Source organism: Manis pentadactyla, chromosome 7 (genome assembly GCF_030020395.1).
Source record: "Manis pentadactyla isolate mManPen7 chromosome 7, mManPen7.hap1, whole genome shotgun sequence".
NCBI classification, from domain to species: Eukaryota; Metazoa; Chordata; class Mammalia; order Pholidota; family Manidae; genus Manis; species Manis pentadactyla.
The window spans coordinates 15,805,059-15,830,380 of record NC_080025.1 but is presented as its reverse complement, the minus strand read 5'-3'; positions in this window follow the sequence as shown (position 1 = coordinate 15,830,380).

Here is a 25,322-nt window from a genome sequence, read left to right as displayed (position 1 = left end):
CAAGTTGCAAATCTGGCTCAGATTTGAAGGGAGGTAAAACAGACTCTGCTTCTTGGTAGGATGAGTAGCATGTATGTAAAGAGATGGTTGGAAGCCCTTATTGAAAACTTACAAAGAAATAAAATGTCAAAGAAGTTAAACAATCTGTTCAAGATCATCTTGTTACAAAGTGGCATGTCTGGTATTAAACTATCATGTTTGTCTGATTCTAAAGCAAGGTCTCTCAGTTATACCAGTAGCTTCCAAATTGTGCTTCACCCTAATTACAACCCCTACAGGTATCCATGAGCCCCCGGAGGCCTCTGACTGGAGTAGATGCCCCCCACTTAGCTGTATGATAATATGTTCCTTATGCATGGATTTCTTTGAAGGGAAGCTTCAGAAGTAAACAAATTTGAAAATTAGCACCCTACACTTCATTTGGTTGCCTTGAGAAATGAAAGTGCTGGTTATATTCTCAAGCACTTTGCAGTCACCAAAAAATGGGGTCGCAGAATTTTGGTCATAAAAGACACTGGAAAGTTCCTCCAGTCTTAAGAATCTTTGTTGCCATGTCTACAAGTATAAATATACAAGTTCCTTCAGTATTTCACCATAAAAAGGTCTTAAACAACTCTTCAGGTAACTTTTTCAGCAAAATTTACCATCTAAAACCCTTGCTTTTAAAACCACAGTGTAAAATAACTTTCCTTGAAATTAAGGAATTTTCTTCACCAGTTTCATTTGGCACCTTATATGCTTCTGTATTATTTTCATCTTCTGTCAGTTGATGGATGGATGTTAAGAAAATAGTCTGTGAAAATTACATGGTCCTTAAATAAAAGAAAATAATTTGGCTGAAAAGAAATAATATTTTATTGCATTTTAAAATCAAATAGATACTTGTTTGAATAAGTTCTTACTCTAGTAATCCCTGCTACTGTTCTACTCTTCATACAGAAATATTCAAGAGATGCATAAGATTACCTCAAATGTAATTTTTATTGGAAGAAATGAAAATATTTTTTGATGGATCTGATGTGTTTACTAGTAACCCAGATTAATTCAATTGTGAATAAGAGCATGAAATTCATTTAAGTCAAGTTAAATGAATATGAACAGGAAGTTTTAGAGACAAATCTCATTTTACTTATTTGTGTTCTCCATTCATTAGAATAAAAATAACCAAGAGAAGATACACAAATGAGGTCTTTTCCCTTCCTTTTCACAAAATCTGTAGACTATGCATCCCTGTAGAGCTTATAGAAAAGCAAATATTTTTGAAATTTTGAGTAGATGACATTTACATTTGGGAAAGGGATTTTATTATAGACCCTAGATTTGGATATTAGAATAGCAAAACTGGGAAGAACATTAAAGTGATCTGGTTTATCTTTAATTTTAGTTTTATTCCCAAAGACTTCTTCTCTGCTCCAAATATCTGGTCTAAGTTAGAAGTAATCCTAGAGAAAATACCAGGTCACCTTTGTGCTCTGCCATATGCTGCAGTGCACCTTGGTTTTCTCTCTTGTGTTTCTCTTGTCACTTCATATAAAGCTTCAACTTTCATATCACAGTAAAGAGGAAGTTGGAACACAACATAACATAATTCAGGTGTGTGGGGAGGCATACTTATCATAAATCAATCTTTAATAACCGACTTAACATATCCAAGCCCAAGCTTAAGTGGGGAACTGTGTCATTTAACTAAATACTGTCATGTTTTGGCATTTTTTTCCTGTTCTCTAAGAAATGATAGAACACCATAATTTTTCCCTCTAAACCTGTCAATGCATCTAAATTCTGATTTGAAGCCTTTAAAAATAACAAATGAATTGAATTGTGAGGAGGTTTGAAATAATGTTCTTTTATTTGATTGCATTAGAGTGTGCCCAGCAACCTGTATGTAGAACATTAACCAAGTAAATTCTGCTCAGAACAATGTCTTAGATTTATTCTTTTCACATACATTAGTCTCATCAGCTTAGAAGATGTTAGATATTCCTACTTATTACTGAAGTGCACGCAGCAAGATTGTATTCAAGACAGTTTACATAAGGATCTACATAAAGTTATGTATTAATGCAGCCAAACATTTAAGAAAATTCTCTTTCCTTCTGTAACTGCATGCTTAATGAAATCAAGGTGTGGAAATAAGTAAATACCTAACATAATTTGAAATTAAAAATAATTTTCATTCCTAAGAAGAGAAAAATATTTCCTGTTAATAACATATCATCTGTGATGTAACTGACCACATGACAAATAACAAATTTTCTAATTGGTTTATCAAATGTTTTCTTGATTCCTTTTATTTCATAATAAAAAGGAAGACATTTGCTCTTCATGGGTATCATTTCAAAGATAATCAAATGACCTCCAACTCCCTGTGCACTGGAACTCTTTAAAATGCTATTTCAATGGTGCACTCATTATGTAACACTAGCTCATTTTTTGTTTCATTTATTCATTCAACAACTACTTACTGTATGACTAATATGTAAAACGAATCATTAAGTTACAACCCTTGCCCTTGATAAACTCGCCACTGATCTAGCAAGAAGAAAAAATAAATGGTTACTCTGTTAGCCACAAACAACAGACTAGTTCTTGCTGCTTCTTACAAGGATGGCATAATTTATATCAATGGAAAAAAAAATAAAGCTCTACATTTCTCCTTTCCACTTAGATGGACTTGAATGTGATCAAGAAAAACATGAAATATAAAAGCTGCTAAAGATTGAGCTCTGAAATGAATGTTTCCCCCCCTATTTTAAAATAAAGTACATTAATTAATTTTTGGAAATGCAAAGTGAAACACCTAGCCAAGTAGGTGATAGAAGCAAAATTACTTTGTATGAAAATGAAAAGACAAGAGACTCATTTGAAGCATTTAGAAGACGAGATGGTTTATACCAACATTCCAGTTGAGAGAAACTCAAAAACCAAGACAAACTATACAATATATTTTAAACACATCAGGCAGGAGAAAAGATGACCCAGCATTAGAGTGAAGTTAACCCAGAAGTTGAGGTTGCCTTTCCTCCAGATGCTTTTACTGAATCTGAGGCAGATACTAAGTGACTGAGAAGATGACCATAGGTTTCAAAAGACTCATGAAACTACAAGGAGAAAAGAAGTGGATTTTCCAACCATCAATAAAGAATAATTTTGATCAACTCAACAAGGTAAACAATTAAGAAAGGATGGTCTGGAAATTCAATAAAAAAAACTAAAAGCCAGTGTTGAATCATCACAAGTATTGATTGCATCAAGATCAACTAATACTACAATTGTTCCTCAAGCAATAGCCAGCCAGAAACAGGCATCACACATCTCTGGAGAAAGATGCGATCCTCCAGAGCTTCGAATTATCTCTGATTTCTTTTCCCATGCTATATCCAGCATGCAATCAAAAGTATCAGGCATATGGGAAAATAATACTGTTAGTGAAAAGCCAAAGAAACAACCTGACATTTAAATATATCTACAGGGGATCCAGATAAAGGAGATATCACACAGATTTTGAAACATATTTTCTTAATATGCTCAAGGAATTAAAATATGTGATTAAAAATTTTGACAGAATCCTGAAAACTATAAAGCTATAAAAAGAACGTAAGTATAAACTCAAAACTGAAAAATGTAAAACTAACTTGAAAACTCATGGATGGTTTTGGTTCAAGATAGTGACATAGGGATATCCTGAACTTACCTCCTCCATGGACATGCTGAGGCTACAACTACATATGGAACCATTTCCTCTAAAAGAAAACCTTAAGGCTGACTGAGTGATGACTACACACCAGGCAAATGAGAAGAAATGAACATCAAAGCTAGTGGGAGAGGCTGCTGCTCAATCTCACCATAAACCCCACCCCAGCTATGACAACCCACAGAATGCTTAAAAATGCAATAGGCTGCTTAGACAAGTACAGAAGTTTGAAAGATGGCCAAGAGCTATGACAGGGCTGAACAAAAAATTTAGTCTCCTCCTGAGGCCACTCCTTTGAGACTGGGAGAGATGGATCTATCTACTGTATAGAAACCAACACAGAGAATCAAGAAAAATGAAGGGGGAGAGGAATATGTTCCAATGAAAAACAAGATAAAACTCCGGGGGTGGGGGGAACCTTAGTGAAGTAGAGATAAGTAACTTACCTGATAAAAATTCAAAGGAATGGTCGTAAAGATGTTCACTAAATTGAGGAAAAGAATGGATGAAAACAGAACTTCACCAGAGATGTAAAATATAAGAAAGTACCACATGGAAGTCATAGAGCTGAAAATACAGTTACAGAAATGAAGAATATAATAAGTAAACTGCAAAATACACTAGAAGGGTTCAATGGCATAGGAGATAAAACAGAGGAAAGGATCATTCAGCCTGAAGACAAGGCAGTGGGACACATCCAATCAGAACAGGAACAAGGAAAAAGAAAGAAAACAGCATGAAAATAACTTAAGGGACTATGGAACAACATGAAATGAATGAACATTCACGTTACAGGACTCCCAAATGGAAAAGAGAGAAAGGAGCAGAAATCTAATTTGGAGAAAGAATGGCTGAAATCTTCTCTAATATGGGGAAGGAAATAGGCATCCAAATCCAGGAAGCACCAAGAGTCTCCAATAAGACAAACCCAAAAACACTCACACCAAGACACATACTTAAAACGTTGAAAGTTGAAGTAAGAAGAGAATATGAAAAGCAGTAAGAGAAAATCAGCTCACATTACAAGGGAACCACTGTAAGACTATCAGAATATTTTTTGGCACAAATTTGTGGGCCAGAAAGGAGTGGCACAATATATTCCAGGTGCATAAAGGAAATTTTCCAAACAAGAATACTGTAACTGGCAAAGTTTTCATTCAGAATTGAAGGAGAGATAAAGAGTTTTCCAGACAAGCCTGAGCAAAAAGAATTCATCACCACTAAACCAGCCTTACAAGAAATGTTAAAGAGACTTCCTCAAGGTGAAAGTAAGGGTGCTAATTAGGAACAAGAAAACATGAAAGAATAAGTCTTACTGGAAAAGAAAATATATACGAAACATGGAGGATTAATTTATTATAAAGAATAGCATGAATGGGGGCAGAGCCAACATGGCGGCGTGAATAGAGCAGTGGAAATCTCCTCCCAAAACCACATATATTTATGAAAATATAACAAAGACAACTCTTCCTAGATTAGAGACCAGTGGACACAGGACACCATCCAGACCACATCCACACCTGCGAGAACCCAGCGCCTCGTGAAGGGCATAAGATACAAGCCCCGACCACGCAGGACCTGAGTGCCCCTCCCCCGAGCTCCCGGCGGGAGAAGAATAGGCAGAGCAGGAGGGAGAAGGAGCCCAGGATTGTTGAACACCCAGCCCCAGCCATCCGGGCCAGAGCACAGACACAGTACATGCGTGGGGTCTTGGATACTAGGGAAACAGGGCAGCAAGACCAGTGAGCAGGTCCCTGAGGCCAGTGCCAGAGGACAAAGAAAAGAGGGCGGCTTTTTTTATTTTAATTATTTATTTAATTTTGTTTTGTTTTGCTTTGTTTTGTTTTGTTTTGTTTTGGTGAGTGCTTTTTGGAAGTCTTAAAGGGACAAGGCAGAACCCTTAGTCCAGAGGCAGGGAATCTGGGGAATCCCTGGGCACCCTAATCCCCTGGACTGCAGGGAGCAGGGAGGCCCCTTACGGAGATAAATAGCCTCCCGGCCGCTCCCCCTCCAACGCGGCTCCACCACTTCGGAGAAGCTGCCCGAGCCAGACCACGCCCACAGCAACAGCGGAGATTAACTCCATAGCAGCCGGGCAGGAAGCAGAGGCCCTGTCTGCGCGCAGCTGCCCAGCACAAGCCACTAGATGTCGCTGTTCTCCCAGGAGAGGAGGGCCACAAACCAACAAGAAGGGAAGTTCTTCCAGCTGTCACTCGTCCCAGCTCTGCAAACTATTTCTATCACCACGAAAAGGCAAAATTACAGGCAAAACAAGATCACAGAGACAACACCAGAGAAGGAGACAGACCTAACAGTCTTCCTGAAAAAGAATTCATAATAAAAATTAAAAAAAAGCTGATGGAGATACAGAGAAATATGCAAGAGCTAAGGGATGAAGTCCAGAGGGAGTTCACAGATACCAGGAAGGAGATTACAGAAGTGAAACAATCTCTGGAAGGATTTATAAGCAGAATGGATAAGATGCAAGAGGCCATTGATGGAATAGAAACCAGAGAACAGGAACACATAGAAGCTGACATAGAGATAAAAGGATCTCCAGGAATGAAACAATATTAAGAGAACTGTGTGACCAATCCAAAAGGAACAATATCCGTATTATAGGGGTACCAGAAGAAAAGAGAGAGAAAAGGGATAGAAAGTGTCTTTGAAGAAATAATAGCTGTAAACTTCCCCAAACAGAGGGCGGAAATAATCAAACAGACCACAGAAATACACAGAACGCCCAACAGACAGGACCCAAGGAGGACAACACCAAGACACATAATAATTAAAATGGCAAAGATCAAGGACAACGAAAGAGTTTTAAAAGAGCTAGAGACAAAAAGGTCACCTATAAAGGAAAACATATCAGGCTAACGTCAGACTTCTTGACAGAAACCTTACAGGACAGAAGAGAATGGCATGATATATTTAATGCAATGAAACAGAAGGGCCTTGAACCAAGGATACTGTATCCAGCACGATTATCATTTAAATATGATGGAGGGATTAAACAATTCCCAGACAAGCAAAAGCTGAGGGAATTTGCTTTCCACAAACCACCTCTACAGAACATCTTACAGGGACTGCTCTAGATGGGAGCACTCCTAGAAAGAGCACAGCACAAAACACCCAACATATGAAGAATCGAGGAGGAGGAACAAGAAGGGAGAGAAGAAAAGAATCTCCAGACAGTGTATATAACAGCTCAATAAGCGAGCTAAGTTAGGCAGTAAGATACTAAAGAGGCTAACCTTGAACCTTTGGTAACCACGAATTTAAAGCCTGCAATGGCAATAAGTACATATCTCTCAATAGTCACCCTAAATGTAAATGGACTGAATGCACCAATCAAAAGACACAGAGTAATAGAATGGATAAAAAAGCAAGACCCATCTATATGCTGCTTACAAGAGACTCACCTCAAACCCAAAGACATGCACAGACTAAAAGACAAGGGATGGAAAAACATATTTCAGGCAAACAACAGAGAGAAGAAAGCAGGGGTTGCAGTACTAATATCAGACAAAATAAACGTCAAAACAAAGAAAGTAACAAGACATAAAGAAGGACACTACATAATGATAAAGGGCTCAGTCCAACAAGAGGATATAACCATTATAAATATATATGCACCCAACACAGGAGCACCAGCATATGTGAAACAAATACTAACAGAACTAAAAGGGGAAATAGACTGCAATGTGTTCATTTTAGGAGACTTCAACACACGACTCACCCCAAAGGATAGATCCACCGTGCAGAAAATAAGTAAGGACACAGAAGCACTGAACAACACAGTAGAGCAGATGGACCTAATAGACATCTATAGAACTCTACATCCAAAAGCAACAGGATACACATTCTTCTCAAGTGCACATGGAACATTCTCCAGAATACACCACATACTAGCCAACAATAAGAGCCTCAGTAAATTCCAAAATATTGAAATTCTACCAACCAACTTTTCAGACTACAAAGGTATAAAACTAGAAATAAATTCTACAAAGAAAACAAAAAGGCTCACAAACACATGGAGGCTTAACAACACGCTCCTCAATAATCAATGGATCAATGAACAAATAAAAATAGAGATCAAGGAATATATGGAAACAAATGACAACAACAACACAAAGCCCCAACTTCTGTGGGACGCAGTGAAAGCAGTCTTAAGTGGAAAGTATATAGCGATCCAGGCACACTTGAAGAAGGAACAACAATCCCAAATGAATAGTCTAACATCACAATTATCGAAACTGGAAAAAGAAGAACAAATGAGGCCTAAAGTCAGCAGAAGGAGGGACATAATAAAGATCAGAGAAGAAATAAACGAAATTGAGAAGAATAAAACAATAGCAAAAATCAATGAAACCAAGAGCTGGTTCTTTGAGAAAATAAACAAAATAGATAAGCCTCTAGCCAAACTTATTAGGAGAAAAAGAGAATCAACAGAAATCAACAGAATCAGAAATGAAAACGGAAAAATCACGACAGACTCCACAGAAATACAAAGAATTATTAAAGACTACTATGAAAACCTATATGCCAACAAGCTGGAAAACATAGAAGAAATGGACAACTTCCTAGAAAAATACAACCTTCCAAGACTGACCAAGGAAGAAACACAAAAGTTTAACAAACCAATTACGAGCAAAGAAATTGAAACGGTAATCAAAAAACTACCCAAGAACAAAACACCTGGACGGAACGGATTTACCTTGGAATTTTATCAGACACACAGAGAAGACATAATACCCATTCTCCTTAAAGTTTTCCAACAAATAGAAGAGGAGGGAATACTCCCAAACTCATTCTATGAAGCCAACATCACCCTAATACCAAAACCAGGCAAAGACCCCACCAAAAAAGAAAATTACAGACCAATATCCCTGATGAACGTAGACGCAAAAATACTCAATAAAATATAAGCAAACCGAATTCAAAAATATATTAAAAGGATCATACACCATGACCAAGTCGGAATCATCCCAGGGATGCAAGGATGGTACAACATTCGAAAATCCATCAACATCATCCACCACATCAACAAAAAAAAGACAAAATGCACATGATCATCTCCATAGATGCTGAAAAAGCATTTGACAAAATTCAACACCCATTCATGATAAAAACTCTCAGCAAAATGGGTATAGAGGGCAGTACCTCAACAATAAAAGGCCATATATGATAAACCCACAGCTAACATCATACTGAAAAGCAAGAGGCTGAAAGCTTTTCCTCTGAGATCGGGAACAAGACAGGGATGCCCACTCTCCCCACTGTTATTTAATATAGTACTGGAGGTCCTAGCCATGGCAATCAGACAAAACAAAGAAATACAAGGAATCCAGATTGGTAAAGAAGAAGTTAAACTGTCACTATTTGCAGATGACATGATATTGTACATAAAAAACCCTAAAGACTCCACCCCAAAACTACTAGAACTGATATCGGAATACAGCAAAGTTGCAGGATACAAAATTGACATACAGAAATCTATAGCTTTCCTATATACTAACAATGAACCAATAGAAAGAAAAATCAGGAAAACAATTCCATTCACAATTGCATCAAAAAGAATAAAATACCTAGGAATAAACCTAACCAAAGAAGTGAAAGGCCTATACCCTGAAAACTACAAGTCCCTCTTAAGAGAAACTAAAGGGGACACTAACAAATGGAAACTCATCCCATGCTCATGGCTAGGAAGAATTAATATCGTCAAAATGGCCATCCTGCCCAAAGCAATATACAGATTTTATGCAATCCCTATGAAACTACCAGCAAGATTCTTCAACAAACTGGAACAAATAATTAAAAAATTCATATGGAAACACCAAAGACCCCGAATAGCCAAAGCAATCCTGAGAAAGAAGAATAAAGTAGGGGGTATCTCACTCCCCAACTTCAAGCTCTACTACAAAGCCATAGTAATCAAGACAATTTGGTACTGGCACAAGAACAGAGCCACAGACCAGTTGAACAGATTAGAGACTCCAGACATTAACCCAGACATATATGGTAAATTAATATTTGATAAAGGAGCCATGGACATACAATAGCGAAATGACAACCTCTTCAACAGATAGTGCTGGCAAAACTGGACAGCTACATGTAGGAGAATGAAACTGGACCATTGTCTAACCCCATACACAAAAGTAAATTCAAAATGGGTTAAATACCTGAATGTAAGTCATGAAGCCATAAAACTCTTAGAAAAAAACATAGGCAAAAACCTCTTAGACATAAACATGGGTGACCTCTTCTTGAACATATCTCCCCACGCAAGGAAAACAACAGCAAAAATGAACAAGTGGGACTATATTAAGATGAAAAACTTCTGTACAGCAAAAGACACCATCAATAGAACAAAAAGGTACCCTACAGTATGGGAGAATATATTTGTAAATGACAGATCCGATAAAGGCTTGACTTCCAAAATACATAAAGAGCTCACCCACCTCAACAAACAAAAAACAAATAATCCAATTAAAAAATGGGCAGAGGAACTGAACAGACAGTTCTCCAAAAAAGAAATACAGATGGCCAACAGACACATGAAAAGATGCTCCACATCGCTTATTATCAGAGAAATGCAAATTAAAACTACAGTGAGGTATCACCTCACACCAGTATGGATGACTACCATCCAAAAGACAAACAACAAATATTGGCAAGGTTGTGGAGAAAGGGGAACCCTCCTACACTGCTGGTGGGAATGTAAATTAGTTCAACCACTGTGGAAAGCAGTATGGAGGTTCCTCAAATTACCAGCAAGATTACTACTCAAAATAGACTTACCATTTGACCCAGGAATTCTACTCCTAGGAATTTACCCTAAGAATGCAGCATTCAAGTTTGAAAAAGACAGATGCAACCCTATGTTTATCGCTGCACTATTTACAATAGCCAAGAATTGGAAGCAACCTAAGTGTCCATCAGTAGATGAATGGATAAAGAAGATGTGGTACATACACACAATGGAATATTACTCAGCCATAAGAAGAAAACAAATCCTACCATTTGCAACAACATGGATGGAGCTAGAGGGTATTATGCTCAGTGAAAGCCAAGCAGAGAAAGAGAAATACCAAATGATTTCAGTCATCTGTGGAGTATAAGAACAAAGGAAAAACTGAAGGAACAAAACAGCAGCAGACTCACAGAACCCAAGAATGGATTAAAAGTTACCAAAGGGAAAGGGACTGGGAAGGATGGGTGGGTAGAGGGGGAAAAGGGGGTGTAAGAAGAAAGGGGGTATTATGATTAGCATGCATAATGGGGGGGTGGGAGAAAGGGGAGGGCTGTATAACACAGAGAAGACAAGTACTGATTCTACAACATTTTGCTATGCTGATGGACAGTGACTATAAAAGGGTTTGTGGGGGGACCTGTTATAGGGGAGTGCCTAGTAAAATAATATTCTTCATGTAATTGTTGATTAATGATAACAAAAAAAAAGAAAGAATGAATGAAAAAGGGGATTACTTCCTGATAGGACAAAACTAACTGTAAATCAACTATTAATGCATGCTTTAAATATCCTTAATTTTGATTATTTAAAGGGTGTCAGATGATCAGCTATGGAAGTACATTTTTCTGATAATATTCCTTTCTCTTAAAAAAAAAAGCCGTTCCTGTGTGGTGATCTCCAATAAGTTCTTCACAATGATATAAAGGGCATATCAAAGTGTGGGCAAAGGGTTTGTTTGTGTTTATACAGAGGATCAAAGCCTAATTTGGCTACCCAGAAAATGATTTAAGATACGATATGAAGAAGAACTTCCAACATCAACATTCTCTGGAAGAGTCATTCCAGAAGATGATCATCAAAAAACGTCAACAAAGATCCTGGCGCTGTTGCAGTTGTAGCTGCATTCATCCCACCGGTTCCTGGACTTGCCATTGGAATGAAGAAGGAGATATCTAAGCTGGCCTGTGCATACAGTAAAACAACAAATTTGACTGGATCTATACTGTCGGAACTCAACCAAGAATTAGGAGAAGTGCAAGTTGCAGCGCTCCAAAATCTTGCGACTACAGACTATATACTGTTATAAGAACATATAGGATGTGAACAGTTCCCAGGAATGGGTTGTTTTAATTTGTCTGATTTTTCTCAAACTATTCAAATTCAGTTAGACAATAACCATCATATCATTGATAAGTTTTCACAAATGCCTAGGGTGCCTAACTGGTTTTCTTGGTTTCACTGGATATGGCTGGTAATTGTGGTCTGCTTTGGTTATGTAGCTGTATTCCTATTATGTTAATGTGTATGCACAATTTAATTAGTAGTTTAAAACCTATACATGCTTATGTTACTCTACAAGAAGATATATCAAAGAAATAATCAATCTTCCCATGTTTTTTTACGTCTGCTACTTCTATAGCTTTTCTTCTTCCTTCCTAATTACAACCCTTAAGTAGAATTAGTGCCTCATATCGAAATTACCAAGTATCATAATTCTTCCAAGTGGTAAAGATACCTCAAGACAAATGCTGGGCATAGAAGCCACAGGGCATAAATCTGCAAAGAAGTAAAAAGCTAACCTTTTCAAACAATAATGCTTCTCTCTCTCTTACCAACTTTACATTTCCCTGTATGGCCCCAGAAGTTGACTGGTTAGCCAGAGACGGGTAAGATTCCTCAAGGGAGGAACAACCTAAGACAGGCACAGTCGCAGGGGGGCCATCAGGTGAGAACTTGGGGATCAACAGAGGTGAGGCTTAGAACCTCACCCCCCCTGTTTTGAGAGAAATCTTCTGCATCCATGGATGTTTTGTTGCCCTTGTCTAGCTTGGCTTAATACTTAGTCTATAGGCACACACCTGATCATCTACATTTGCCCTCTTACAGCACTAAACTATGTTTTCTACCTTTATCTTGCATCTACCTACCACTTCAGCATTTTATTAAAAATAATAATAATAATAATAATAAATGAGAAATGTGGGATTCACATATAAATCAAGTATAAAAATCAAATGAATATTCATATTTGACCTGATTGTTTATAATTCATAATGCGTGATCAAAACTGAAAGTTTCTGTGATGACTGCCCTTGCACTGTTCACCATGTAAGAACTTATTCACTATGTAAGAACTTGTTCACCATGTATGAACTTGTTCATTATGCTTCAGAAGATTGGAGACTGTTGAGAATTAGGCTTGGGGTTGATTAATGACTGTGCATTGAGTCCCCTATACAGAATTTTATTGTTGTTAACAACCATTTGATCAATAAATATGAGAGATGCCCTCTCAAAAAAAAAAAAAAAAAGAATAGCATGAAATTTAAAATACAAAAGTAATAAAAACATGTATGATTAAAATAATTACAGGATACACGAGGATAAACAAGGGTTGTAAGAAAGGAAATGACATTTTCTGATTTGTATTTTTAACAAAATGCTCTGTCGACATTTTTTGTGTTTGGTTTGAGGCTGAAGACTGGAGTCAGACCAAACAGGAAGCTGTTACGCTTACACTAGACTAAGATGAAAACCTATCTAGCAGAGTAAAGATAGGGATACGAAGGAAAATAGTAGTTAAAAACATACTGAGGAGATAAAAATAGATCAAGTTTAACTGTTCAAATGTGAGAGAATGTGGGAGGACTGTGGGATGATTTCTATTTTCTAAGTTGGCTGTGATAATCAGCTTCTTAGACCGTCAGTTTCCCAGTTTGTAAGATCATGTAATAATATAGACGCATCAAAGGATAAAGTGAGATTTCATAAGGAAATCCTTTGGGGATAGCCTGACTCAGATAAAGTCCTTGTGCTGCTTCTTCCTGCAGATACATATAAAGAAACTGTAAGAAAGAATTTCTGAACTTTCCAGTTTTCCTTTTGGTTTCTGTCTTACTGAATAAGGAAAATGAATCACAGAGCTACTGCTGGTTCGATTCAATCCACTAAATGTATTGCATTTAATGAAATATCTCATTAATAAGTTGATACATATAGCCATAGTTATCATTTGGGTAAAAAAATATTTAAGTTGTTGGGCATCCTTATTAAATGCTAAAATATGTAGGTTTATGCTGGTGAGAGAAAAAGAAATTGAGCCAAATTACTTTCCAATGAGCCTACGAGAGAATTCCCAGATGCATAATTCCATGCAGTGCCTTTTTGTTGTATCTCTGCACTTGGTTACAACCATGGTAAATATTTTAGGATTTAATTGCCAATTACCTCATAGAATTTTATACAGCTCAGCTTTTGTTCTGAGGCTATTGTGAGTTTATAGAAAACAATTTTTAAACATACAACTTGAAGTGCAAATACATCTCAAAGAAATAAAATGGTAAGATTATTGATAGCTTTGCAGAAACTCTTAAAATCAGGGCACTGTTTCAGCAGTAACACAGAAGTAACATCTCTAAATTGTCACTAGTGAAGATATATGAGCATTTATAAGTTTCAGTTTCTGTTCAGATTATACATGGATGCTATCTTGGATGCTTATATTCTGAAATCATATTACATGTTGGTAATATGGTTATAGACGCCTATGATAACAACCTCTTTGTAGTTTATACACAAATGTCCTTTTAGATGTGCCTACTGAGAATGTGTTACTGTGCATTAAATGTATGGTGCCTTAAATAAGTCAAAGAACAAATTTCATGCCTTAGAAATAAGTGCCTCATAAAACTTCCACTTGTTTGTCCTTTAAAATGGTTTGGATTTTGTCTTCATTTGCTCAAGATCTGAAGTTTCAGCACACTTCAACTTGCTTTCTAGTGTTCTTTTTTTCCAATGAAAAGAAGTTTCCAAACTTCATAGAATTACATATTTTTGTTTTTTATTCTATGTTGGTATATAAACATACAAGGAACATACTATAAATACTTAAAAGTATAGAGCCAATATCACCTAGCTGTAGTAAATAATCAGTAGCTATTGAATTTAATCCCATCTGCATGGGCATTTCTCTCACGAAGACTCAATCAAGAGTCCGCTTTTTAAAGAAAAAAAGCACAGATATGCAACAAGAAAAAAATTTACGCTATTTTTAAAAAAGGGTTTACTTAAGTTTTTTCTTAAGATAGAAACAAGTTTTACAACATTAAAGTGAATTCTTGAGGTGATGTGCTGAGAACAGCTTCTTAATTCTTTCAATTCTATCTTAAATCCCAATAAAAGGTTAAAAAGAAGATGTATTGAAATTACAACCTAAGGATGGGTACCCCTCATGTGCCCTACATTTAGAACTTTTTCTGCTAGAAATGTGGTACAAATAAAAAAGATTAAATTGGGAGGTACACACGAGTCGACATTATCAAAAAGCAGGGTCCATCCCTGAGAAGTGATAATATGAGATTTTTGTTTGGTACAGTTCTAAGGAAAAATGCTAGAGAGGAAAGGAGATGATGGTATGGGACATCCTTCTAGAGCATGTTAAGCCACAGCATATCGTCAGACTTCAACACTTCTTGAAGTTTAAGGTTCTGAACAGGTGTAAGAAGCAGAAAATCAGGCTGATGGCAGGACTTCTCTATGAACAGCCAACGCAAGATGGAACGGTTAAAGGTCGTAGGAGGGAGTCCAGAGAAAGCAAAGTCGTGTATTTGGGTGTAGATCAGACTCCTGTTGGAAGACAGTTCTCTGTGGATTTCTTGTGTTCCTGCTTGCTCAGGGCCTTCTGGACAAAAGCCATGTTAAGTAACAACTTTGGAAGATACAGCATTTCCCTCTGGAGAGATATACAATGTGTTTTCCTGACACATTCTATAGTAGTAATGATAGAACCTTCCTTCTTTGCTCAGAGACATTTCCTTATATCCCAGGGTAATAAATATAGAGATCCCTCTGCTCCCACTCCCTTAGAGGGTTTTTTCTTACATTCCCAAGTACTGAGTATATCTTTCTCCAAGTGTCCCTCTGAATCCCAATTTTAGGGTTTCTCACCTAAACCTGGTATATCATCCAGTCCTCATTACATCTCCCAGATGGGTATTGTGACATGGGAATTTAATGCAAGAAGCTTCTTCAGCTGCCATTTTTTTACTTTCTTTTTTTGGTATCATTAATCTATAATTAAATTAAATGAGTAACATTATGGTTACTAGATTACCCCCATCATCAAGTCCCCACCACATACCCCATTACAGTCACTGTCCATCAGTGTAGGAAGATGCTATAGAATTACCACTTGTCTTCTCTGTGTTATACAGCCCTCCCCATGACCCTCACCCTATATTATGTGTGCTGATCGTAATGCCCCTTTTTTCCCCCTTAACCCTCCCTTCCCACCCATCCTCCCCAGTCCCTTTCCCTTTGGTAACTGTTAGTCCATTCTTGGGTTCTGTGAGTCTGCTGCAGTTTTGTTCCTTCAGTTTTGTTTCATTGTTAAACCCTACAAATGAAGGAAATCATTTGGTACTTGTCTTTCTCCGCCTGGCTTATTTCACTGAGCATAATACCCTCTAGCTCCATCCATGTTGTTGCAAATGGTAGGATTTGTTTTCTTCTTATGGCTGAATAATATTCCATTGTGTATATGTACCACATCTTCTTTATCCATTCATCTACTGATGGACACTTAGGTTGCTTCCATATCTTGGCTATTGTACATAGTGCTGCGATAAACATAGGGGTGCATCTGTCTTTTTCAAACTGGAATGCTGCATTCTTAGGGTAAATTCCTAGAAGTGGAATTTCTGGGTCAAATGGTATTTCTATTTTGAGTTTTTTGAGGAACCTCCATAATGCTTTCCACAATGGTTGAACTAATTTACATTCCCACCAGCAGTGTAGGAGGGTTCCCCTTTCTCCACATCCTCGCCAACATTTGTTGTTGTTTGTCTTTTGGATGGTGGCGATCCTTACTGGTGTGAGGTGATATCTCATTGTGGTTTTAATTTTCATTTCTCTGATGACTAGCGATGTGGAGCATCTTTTCATGTGTCTGTTGGCCATCTGAATTTCTTCTTTGGAGAAGTCTGTTCAAATCCTCTGCCCATTTTTTAAATGGATTGTTTGCTTTTTGTTTGTTGAGGTGCGTGAGCTCCTTATATATTTTGAATGTCAAGCCTTTATTGTATCTGTTGTTTATGAATATACTCTCCCATACTGTAGGATGTCTTTTTGTTCTATTGATGATGTCCTTTTCTGTACAGAAGCTTTTCAGCTTGATACCTCAGCTGCCATTTTTACTGTGATTAATTATAGTCTCTTTCTGTGGCCCAGGGGTGGTCAGTAGATAAGACAGAAACAGAGAGAAAAAGAGCTGTATATACATACATATGCATATGCATACATAGCTATAGAACTGTGGCAGGCTAACTTGTTAGCTTGCATGTAGGATAAAATCACAGTCCATTCACACACTTTCTGACTTAACAACCCCAAAAGAAAACTGCCTTCTACTAGAACAATTTTGTCAAACACAGAGATGTTAGACAAAGCTGAAATTCCTACTGGGATTAGTTACAAGTCTGGGATCAATTTTTGTTCTGTCTGGTTTCTGAATCACTAAGCTAATAATATAAATTTCTTGAAGGAAAATTGTAAAACCATGCAGGTACATATTTTGAAAATCCATAGTAAACCCATGTTCTCTGCTCTACATAAAATACTAAACCTAAATAGGCCCCACAATAAACAGACGTGTCGCCCACCAAAAGTTTCTCAAAAATAAAAGCACTAATGGAGCATATTTTCATAAGAAATGTATGAAAGGGAATAAATTATGTACATCTATGCAAAATTCTATAGAAAATGAAATTTGTGAACAGAATATAATAAACATGAGATGATACGATAAAATATCGAAATAAAAGGATGACCAAAGTCAAGCAGAAATTAAAAGAAAGATTATGAGATAAAGACAGAATGACAGAGAGCAGTGGGGTGAATGTACACTGTGATAAGTTTGAAAGAAAAGTGGGTTATCATAAGTGAGATTTTCCCCCCAAGAATGCAGAGAGAAAAGATTAAAATGTGAGAAAGAGGACAAGAGAACTGCAGACTGAAAATCGCTGTTTGACAACATGGGTCATAGGAATTCCTAAGGAAAGGGTAATAAAAATTGGAACAGAAGAAAATATGACTTAATAGAAGACAGTGTTTCTGAGCTGAAGAAAGCCCCATTTTTACAGATAATGGGAATCACCACGACAGTGACTATGTCCAGGTCTGCCTGGAAGGTGCTGGGTTTTGCTTGTTGATGGTGCCCCAAGAATGGGGAGGCAGCCGCCCTTCTTGTGTCGGACATTTTCAAATAAAGGCAATGCTAATGATTTCTCTGGTTGGTTGATTCTCTTTTATAGCCTTTAAAATTAAAATTTCTTCTTTATTAATTGGTAAATTTTCATCTTAAAACTAAAGAACATTCTGTTTTGTTTTTAGATTCATTTGTCTTTCTCTGCCTGGCTTATTTCACTGAGTAGAATACCCTCTAGATCCATCCATGTTGTTGGAAATGGCAAGATTTCTTTTCCTTTTATGGTGGAATAATATTCCGTTGTGTATATGTACTACTTCTTCTTTATCCATTCGTCAATTGATGGACACTTAGGTTGCTTCCATGCCTTGGCTATTGCAAGTAACATCTTTCTATGCTGACAGACAGTAACCGTACTAGAGGGGGTGAGGATTTAATAATATGGGTAACTGTTGAACCACTGTGTCATATATTTGAAACCAGCATAAGATTGTGTATCAATAATATTTCAATTAAAAAAAAAAAAGGAGAGAGATGGCTTTTGAGTTCCAGTAATGAAACCATTGGTTCAATGGCCAAACACTACCCTTCCCTTGCTTGTCCCCAAGGTTATATGGTCTAGATGAGGGTTATGAAGTTGTTACCCAAATAAATCTGGGGTCCACATGACACCCCCCCAAAAAAAACTAAGCTAAAGAACAAATTAGCAAAGTGTTGCATCAACTATACCATGTATTAATTACACATATTGTGCCTTTTTGCAGAATTTACATTATGTAAGACTATTGGTCTTATATTCCATATGCTGAATGGGCAAATTTCAAATTGTTAGCCGCAAAAAATATTGAATAAATACATAGTTGTGCTTTTTGTTCTGCAGGAACTTGAATTTCGCACTCTGTTGTATGCGCAATTCATACTTAATTCGAAACAAATTTCTTGATAAAAATTTGAAGCTGGATACGTATGCAATGTGAAATGATACTGAGCAGAACCAGTGTAGAACTCAACAAAGAAGTATTTTTATAAAACAAAAAAGGATGTGATTGAAGTGATATATAAGTATGGTCAGATCTATTTAGAAACATGTTATATCTTCAGCATCATATATAGTTAAGAAAACGGTAAAGAAATACAACTAGCGCATCAAGAGTATATTCCTAGAAATGAAACAGGATTCCAAAGACACAGGGCTGAAAGATGACAAGAAATCACCTTCTTTATATAAGTTTTCACATGATAAAGGGGCAAAGAGATTTTAGCATGATTCACTACCAACAGCATTAAAAATAATAGAGGAGAAGAAAGGGTAGGTTATATTTTTCTTAACTATTTTATACCTGTTGCATTATATTTTAGAAAACTTTTCAAAATTAAGTTAATAAGTATTCTTCAAACTAAACTAAGATGAACAAATATGACTGTACTGTAGATGGAACATTAATATACAAATAAGGTGATATAATTTTTAAAAATTTATTTGCAGAAGTCTCAAATCCAGATATCACAATGTACCACTACTGTGACAGGCCATACAAGGATATAATTTATTCCCTTTTTAGAAAAAAATGCCTTAATATAATGTAGAAAAATTCTTACTTCATTCCTATTTTTAATATACTACTTTATTTTTCAACTTTTTAATTTTTGTTTGAAATTGACATGATTATCTATGCAAGTTCAAAATTAGAAAATATTCTCCAAAAAAGAAAATTTCCTTCTGGCTGTTATTTCTTGTTTTATGTCATTATTACTAAAATAATTTTGTCAGCTGTAAGACAAGTATCCATAGTTATTTATTGCTGCATAACAAAAGACCCCGTAAGTTAGCAGCTTGAAAACAATAAGAAGACATTATATCTCACAACGTTTCTGAGAGTCAGGAATCCAGGCCCAGCTTAGCCAGATGGTTGTGCTAAGGCATAAATGGTCTCTCATGAGATGGCAGTGAACCCAGTGGACTGGGGTGCAGTCCCTGATAACGGGATTGGCTCTGGAGAATCTGACTCCAAGCTCGTTTGCACAGCTATTGGCAGGAGACTCCGGTTTCTTGCTACGTGGCCCTCTTCTTCGAGTGCTTCTTGCCCACTTCTTTGAGTGCTTTCCCCAAAGCAAGTGATCTATCGTGGAGAGAGTGACCAAAACAGAAGCCATGTTTTTTGTTTTTGTTTTTTGTTAATAATCTAAACTTCGAAGTCCACAGCATCCCTTCTGCCACATTCTACTGGTTTCTCATACTGACCCTGGCACAGTATGGAAGGAGACTCTACAGTGGTATGAATACCAAGAGGCAGGGGTCCTTGGGTGCCATCTCAGGGGCTTCCTGTCACATGGAAGTTATTGACAAATCTGCTCTGGGTTTCAAAGATCCTGGCTCTACCACTCATTCCTATTAATATTACTGATACTCGTTAATTTCACTCTCCACTTCCCATTCCGCATTCCGTCTGTCTTCAGTCAGCATCTTAGCTGATCAGTGTGCTTTTGCAGGATAACTGAAAATTTATTTTCAAAAGATGTGAGCTTTTGGTAGACTTGCTGGCTTGTGATTATTGCAGTTTCTCATTCCCTGGGCATGGCAAAGTGAGAAGGTGCCCCAGAGAAAGCACTGGAATGGGCCACACTTCTTTCTTCTCCTATTAAATGTAAGCCAGCCTGTTCTTCCTGTCAATTAAGATTCTACTGTAACCCTCTCTGTAATTGGTATATAAAATAGCCCGGTGGAAGTATTCCTTTGTTGGGGATAGGCATATGTAAAACAGAAAAATGCAGGGTTACAGGGAGAGAAAACAAAACATTTCCAGTTAGGTGATTTCTCATGAAGTGAGAAATGCCATTTGCATTTCTATCCCATGTAAGCTGCTGCAGTTAACATGTCCACCTTCCAAATATGACACTTTCAAAAGCTGGTTGAAGAGAAAAGGTCAGTGTGAGCTACAGTAGTAGTCAAGAGAGCTCCTCTTGACAACCAAAAAGCAAAAACAGAAAAATGAATCTTCTGAACTCTCTAAAGCAGAGCCACAAGTACATTGTATGGCTCTACAGAGAAACTGCTTGTTGCATAGGTCATAATTAATTTTCCAATTTAGATATACATGAAAAATATGAGTATGTGTCCTGTACTAAAAGAAAATTATTCCTGTGAGTCGAAAATAAGTGAAGAGTACTAACCCCTTTTTCCATTATCATTTTTTCAGGTTATTGAGGACAAGGAAGGATTACCTTAAATATCCTTTCTTTAATTCTTCTGTTTGGTTCTCCAATATAGAATAAGCTAAAGAGTCATTTTTTTCTCTCTTCCCACCTCTTTTCCTTCAACACGTAGAAAAATTCCAGAAATATGGCGAGAGTAAAAAGGCACTCTGAAACTCGCACACCTGCAGCGTGAACCCTGAGTAGCTATTACATTATCAGTATCAGATAGTCTTGGCTTTATTATGTCTTTTCCATATCGGTTCAATAATTATACTTTTAAGGAATTTTATATGTCCTTTCTTCAGCCATCTTTTTTCCTTTTACATGATTTTTCCTTAATGAACCCACAGCATATAACCTGGATTAATAACAATAACTACAGCTTGATCAGGGATAAAGCCCTATAAAATATATTGATAAGATCACAGTTCTGTTTCCTGTTCTCCTGTAAGGACTGCATTAATTTTAAAGTCTAAATCACTGATAGAATCCAGTTACAGAAGGTGAAATCTCTAGTTAATTGTTTGTAGAGAATTTTGGCAGACAGCAAAAGAGGCTGTTACTTCTAACAGTAGACACGAACCTCCAGAAAACAGAAATAAGAAGAGTGCTTGGAAATAGTAATTACTCAAATGTACTTGTTGACTGAATGAATTATTTATCTAATTAAGTCACCTCATCCCAGATAAAATAAAATAGCCTCCCCTTACCTGAAAGTCTAAACATTGGACAAATATCTTGAGGTACAATGCTAATCCTGCCCAACATATGCTCTCACCATCCCTCACTGCCTACAGGAAAATAAGTAAGGTCAGGGCTCACCATGGCCTGAGCAGGAAAATAAGCCATACTTAGAGGAGGAAATGTTTTTATAAAATTAAGAGAAAAGAAGACCTTCCTTATACATGGACCTGCAGGATCCTTGGGAATGTATGTGAGATGGGTTTAGACTGGCGTGGGTGTAGAGCATGATTAAGGGAGAATTATTGAAATTATGCAACATTTAACATTATGGTAAGAATACTACATTGTAATGTAACTTCATATACTGCTGGTGTGGATTTTTGACATGACAGGTGTAGCTCCAGGGGGACGTGTGTTCTTAGCCCAGGGCAAATAAACCTGTGAAGCCGAAATCAGTCAAAGGGAGAAGATTAAGTGGGAGAAACCCGTTTATTGCTTGAAAGAAGCCTGGCTCCATTCATCCCTTCCCTGCAGCGGCTCCCGCTCACCCGTTTGTCTTCTCTCCTGACCGGCATGCACGCGCCTCTCCACCTGCCCCTTGTAAACACCTACTAATATGGATATGGACTAAGGAGAGAACAGCTTTTCTCCACCCTTGTCAATACCTAATCAATACGGAGGTGGACTAAGGCCAGGCGAGAGATTCTGGAAATACTGCCATTTCACCCACGCATGGGTGGGTGAGGTAGAAATTAGAGAACTCCAGTAATAGAATACTAAGAAACAGGTCAACAGTTTCAGGGAGGTGGGATTGTGAGAATGGACTTATTATATGAGAATGGTAGATTCTCCCCTTCCCTTTCTATGTTCTGTATGAATGACCTAGTGGGCACTTGGGCAAAAAAGGGTATCCCGGTGAAGTGGACAGCAGCACCTCTGAGAAGCTTGATAATGGTAGCTTTCTGTAATTGCCCGTGGGACATATTCTAATGACTCTGCACCCCCTTGAATCATTGGGAAGATTAAATTCTGGAATGGCAAAGCCAAGGGGTAGCACTGAAAGTCAGAAACAATTTCTTTACCTTTTAAAAAAGATAATCTTACACTGACAAATTCCAAAAACAGCACAGTGATCTTTTCAACAAATGACATTGGGACAGCTGGATATCCACAGGCCAAAGAATGAAATTAATCCCCTACATCACACCATACACAAAAATTGACTCAAAATGCAACATCGTTCTACATGTAACAGCTAAAACTATAAAACATTTAGAAGAAAACATAACTAAACTGCATGACTTTGGATTAAGCAATGGTTTGTTTCTTAGATATGATACCAAAATCTTAAGTAAGGAAAGAAAAAAAGAAATTGTCAGTATCAAAATTACAAAGTTTTGCATGTCAAAGGACATCAAGCAAATGAAAATATAACTCACAGGAAAGAAAGTATTTGCAAATCATAGATAAGAGAGTTGTGCCTTGAATATGTAAAGAATCTTTACAACTCAAAAATAGAGAAATAATCCAATTTAAAATTGGGCAAAGGATTTGAATAACCATTACTCCAAAAAAGATATGTGAATGGCCAACAGGCACATGAAAATATGCACAACAACATCAGCCATTAGGGAAATTGAAGTCAAATCCACAATGAGCTATCACTTAGTGCCCAGTAGGATGGCTAAAATTAAGAAGACACACAACAGCAAGTGGGAGAATATGTGGAAAATTGGAACCCCCATATTGCTGGTGGAAATATAACATGGTGCAATCATTTTGGAAGTGCTTGACATTTCTTAAAGTATTAAACACAGAGTTACCATTAAGACCCTCCAATTCCATTTTTAGGTATATACCCAAAAGAAAGGAAAACAAATCTCCACACAAAAACATTCACATGAATATTCATAGTAGTATTATTCACCATAACTAAAAAATGGAAATAGCCTAATGAGCATAAGTTGATGAATGGATAAACAAATGATGTTATCCATATAATGGAGAATTATTCACCCATAAAAAGGAATGCAGTGTACATAGTATTTCTCTTTGGGGTTGTGAACATGTTCCGAAATTAGATAGTGGTGATGGTTGCACAATTCTGAATTGTACTTAAGAGAGTGAATTTTATGGTATGAATTGTGTCTCAATAAAGCTATTATTAAAAAAAAAAACAAAATAACACCAAATCCAGTAAAAAATCTTAAAAACCCTATATCTATCAAAGAAAGTTTTTAAAAATAGTAGAGTTCATACATACTCTGTACTCACCTTCCTCTAATGTTAACGACTTATATGCCTTTAGTACAGTTATCAAAACCAGAAAATTAACACTGGTATAGTATTAGTGACCAAACTACAGAGCTATTTCAAATTTCTCACCAGTTTTTCCACTGACATCCTTTGTCTGTTCCAGTATCCAGTCCAGTCAAGGAGAAATATGTCTGGAACCAAGGACACCGGGGATTTCTCTTCTTTTAAATATTTTTTAACTCAGAAATTAAGAATTATAAGATTCTTTTAGATTCATAAGAAAGAAGGGAGGGAGGGAAGGAGGAAGAACAAGAAAGCCCTGAAGATAGAGGAGCAGATTCTAAGTGAAATAAATCAGACAAAGAAAGACAAATACTGTATGATCTCACTTATATGTGGAATCTAAAAAAATAATAATAATAACATTGAACTCATAGTTACAGAGAACAGATTGGTGGCTGGCAGAAGTGGGGTATGGAGACAGGCAAAGTGAGTGAAGACGGTCAAAAAGCACAAACTTCCAGTCAGAAAATAAATAAATAAGTCCTGAGGATGTAATGTACAGCATAGTGACTGTAGTTAATAATACTGTATTGTATATCTGAAATTTGCTAATAGAGTAGATCTTAAAAGTTCTCATCCAAAGAAAAAAGCAGTAACTCTGTGGTGATAGATACTAAAGAAGCTTATTGTGGTAATCACTTTGCAATGTCAAATCACTGTTGTACACCTAAAACTAATATAATGTTATATGTCAATTTTATATTTAAAAAATAGTCAGTGGTTGCCCAGGGACTTGGTAGAGGGGAGAGCAGGAAGGGATGAATAGGAAGAATAGGTGGAGCATGGAGGTAATTTTAGGGAAGTGAACCTATTCTGTTTCTATATAATAAGGGTGGATATATGTCATTATATGTTTGTTTGTCAAAAATCATGGAATACGGCACAAAGAATGAGCTATAGTGTACACTATAGACTTTAGTTGAAAAGCATGTGCCAGTGATGGTTCGATTGGTGTAGCAAGTGTACCACACTGGAGAGAGGTAATGCTAGGAGGGAGGCTGTGGGGATAGGCAGGGTTAATGCAGAAGAAGCTCTCTGCACCTTCTGCTGGATTTTGTTGTGAAACTAAGACTTCTCTAAAAAATTAAAAATTACTTTAAAAAATGCACTAGATGAGATTAACAGCAGATTAGATCTTGTGGAAGAAACAGTTAGGAAACTTGAAGGCATAACAATGTAAACTATCCAAAATGAAGCATAGATCGGAAAAAACATACTGAAAAAAATGTGAACAGAGCTTCAGTGAGCTAATG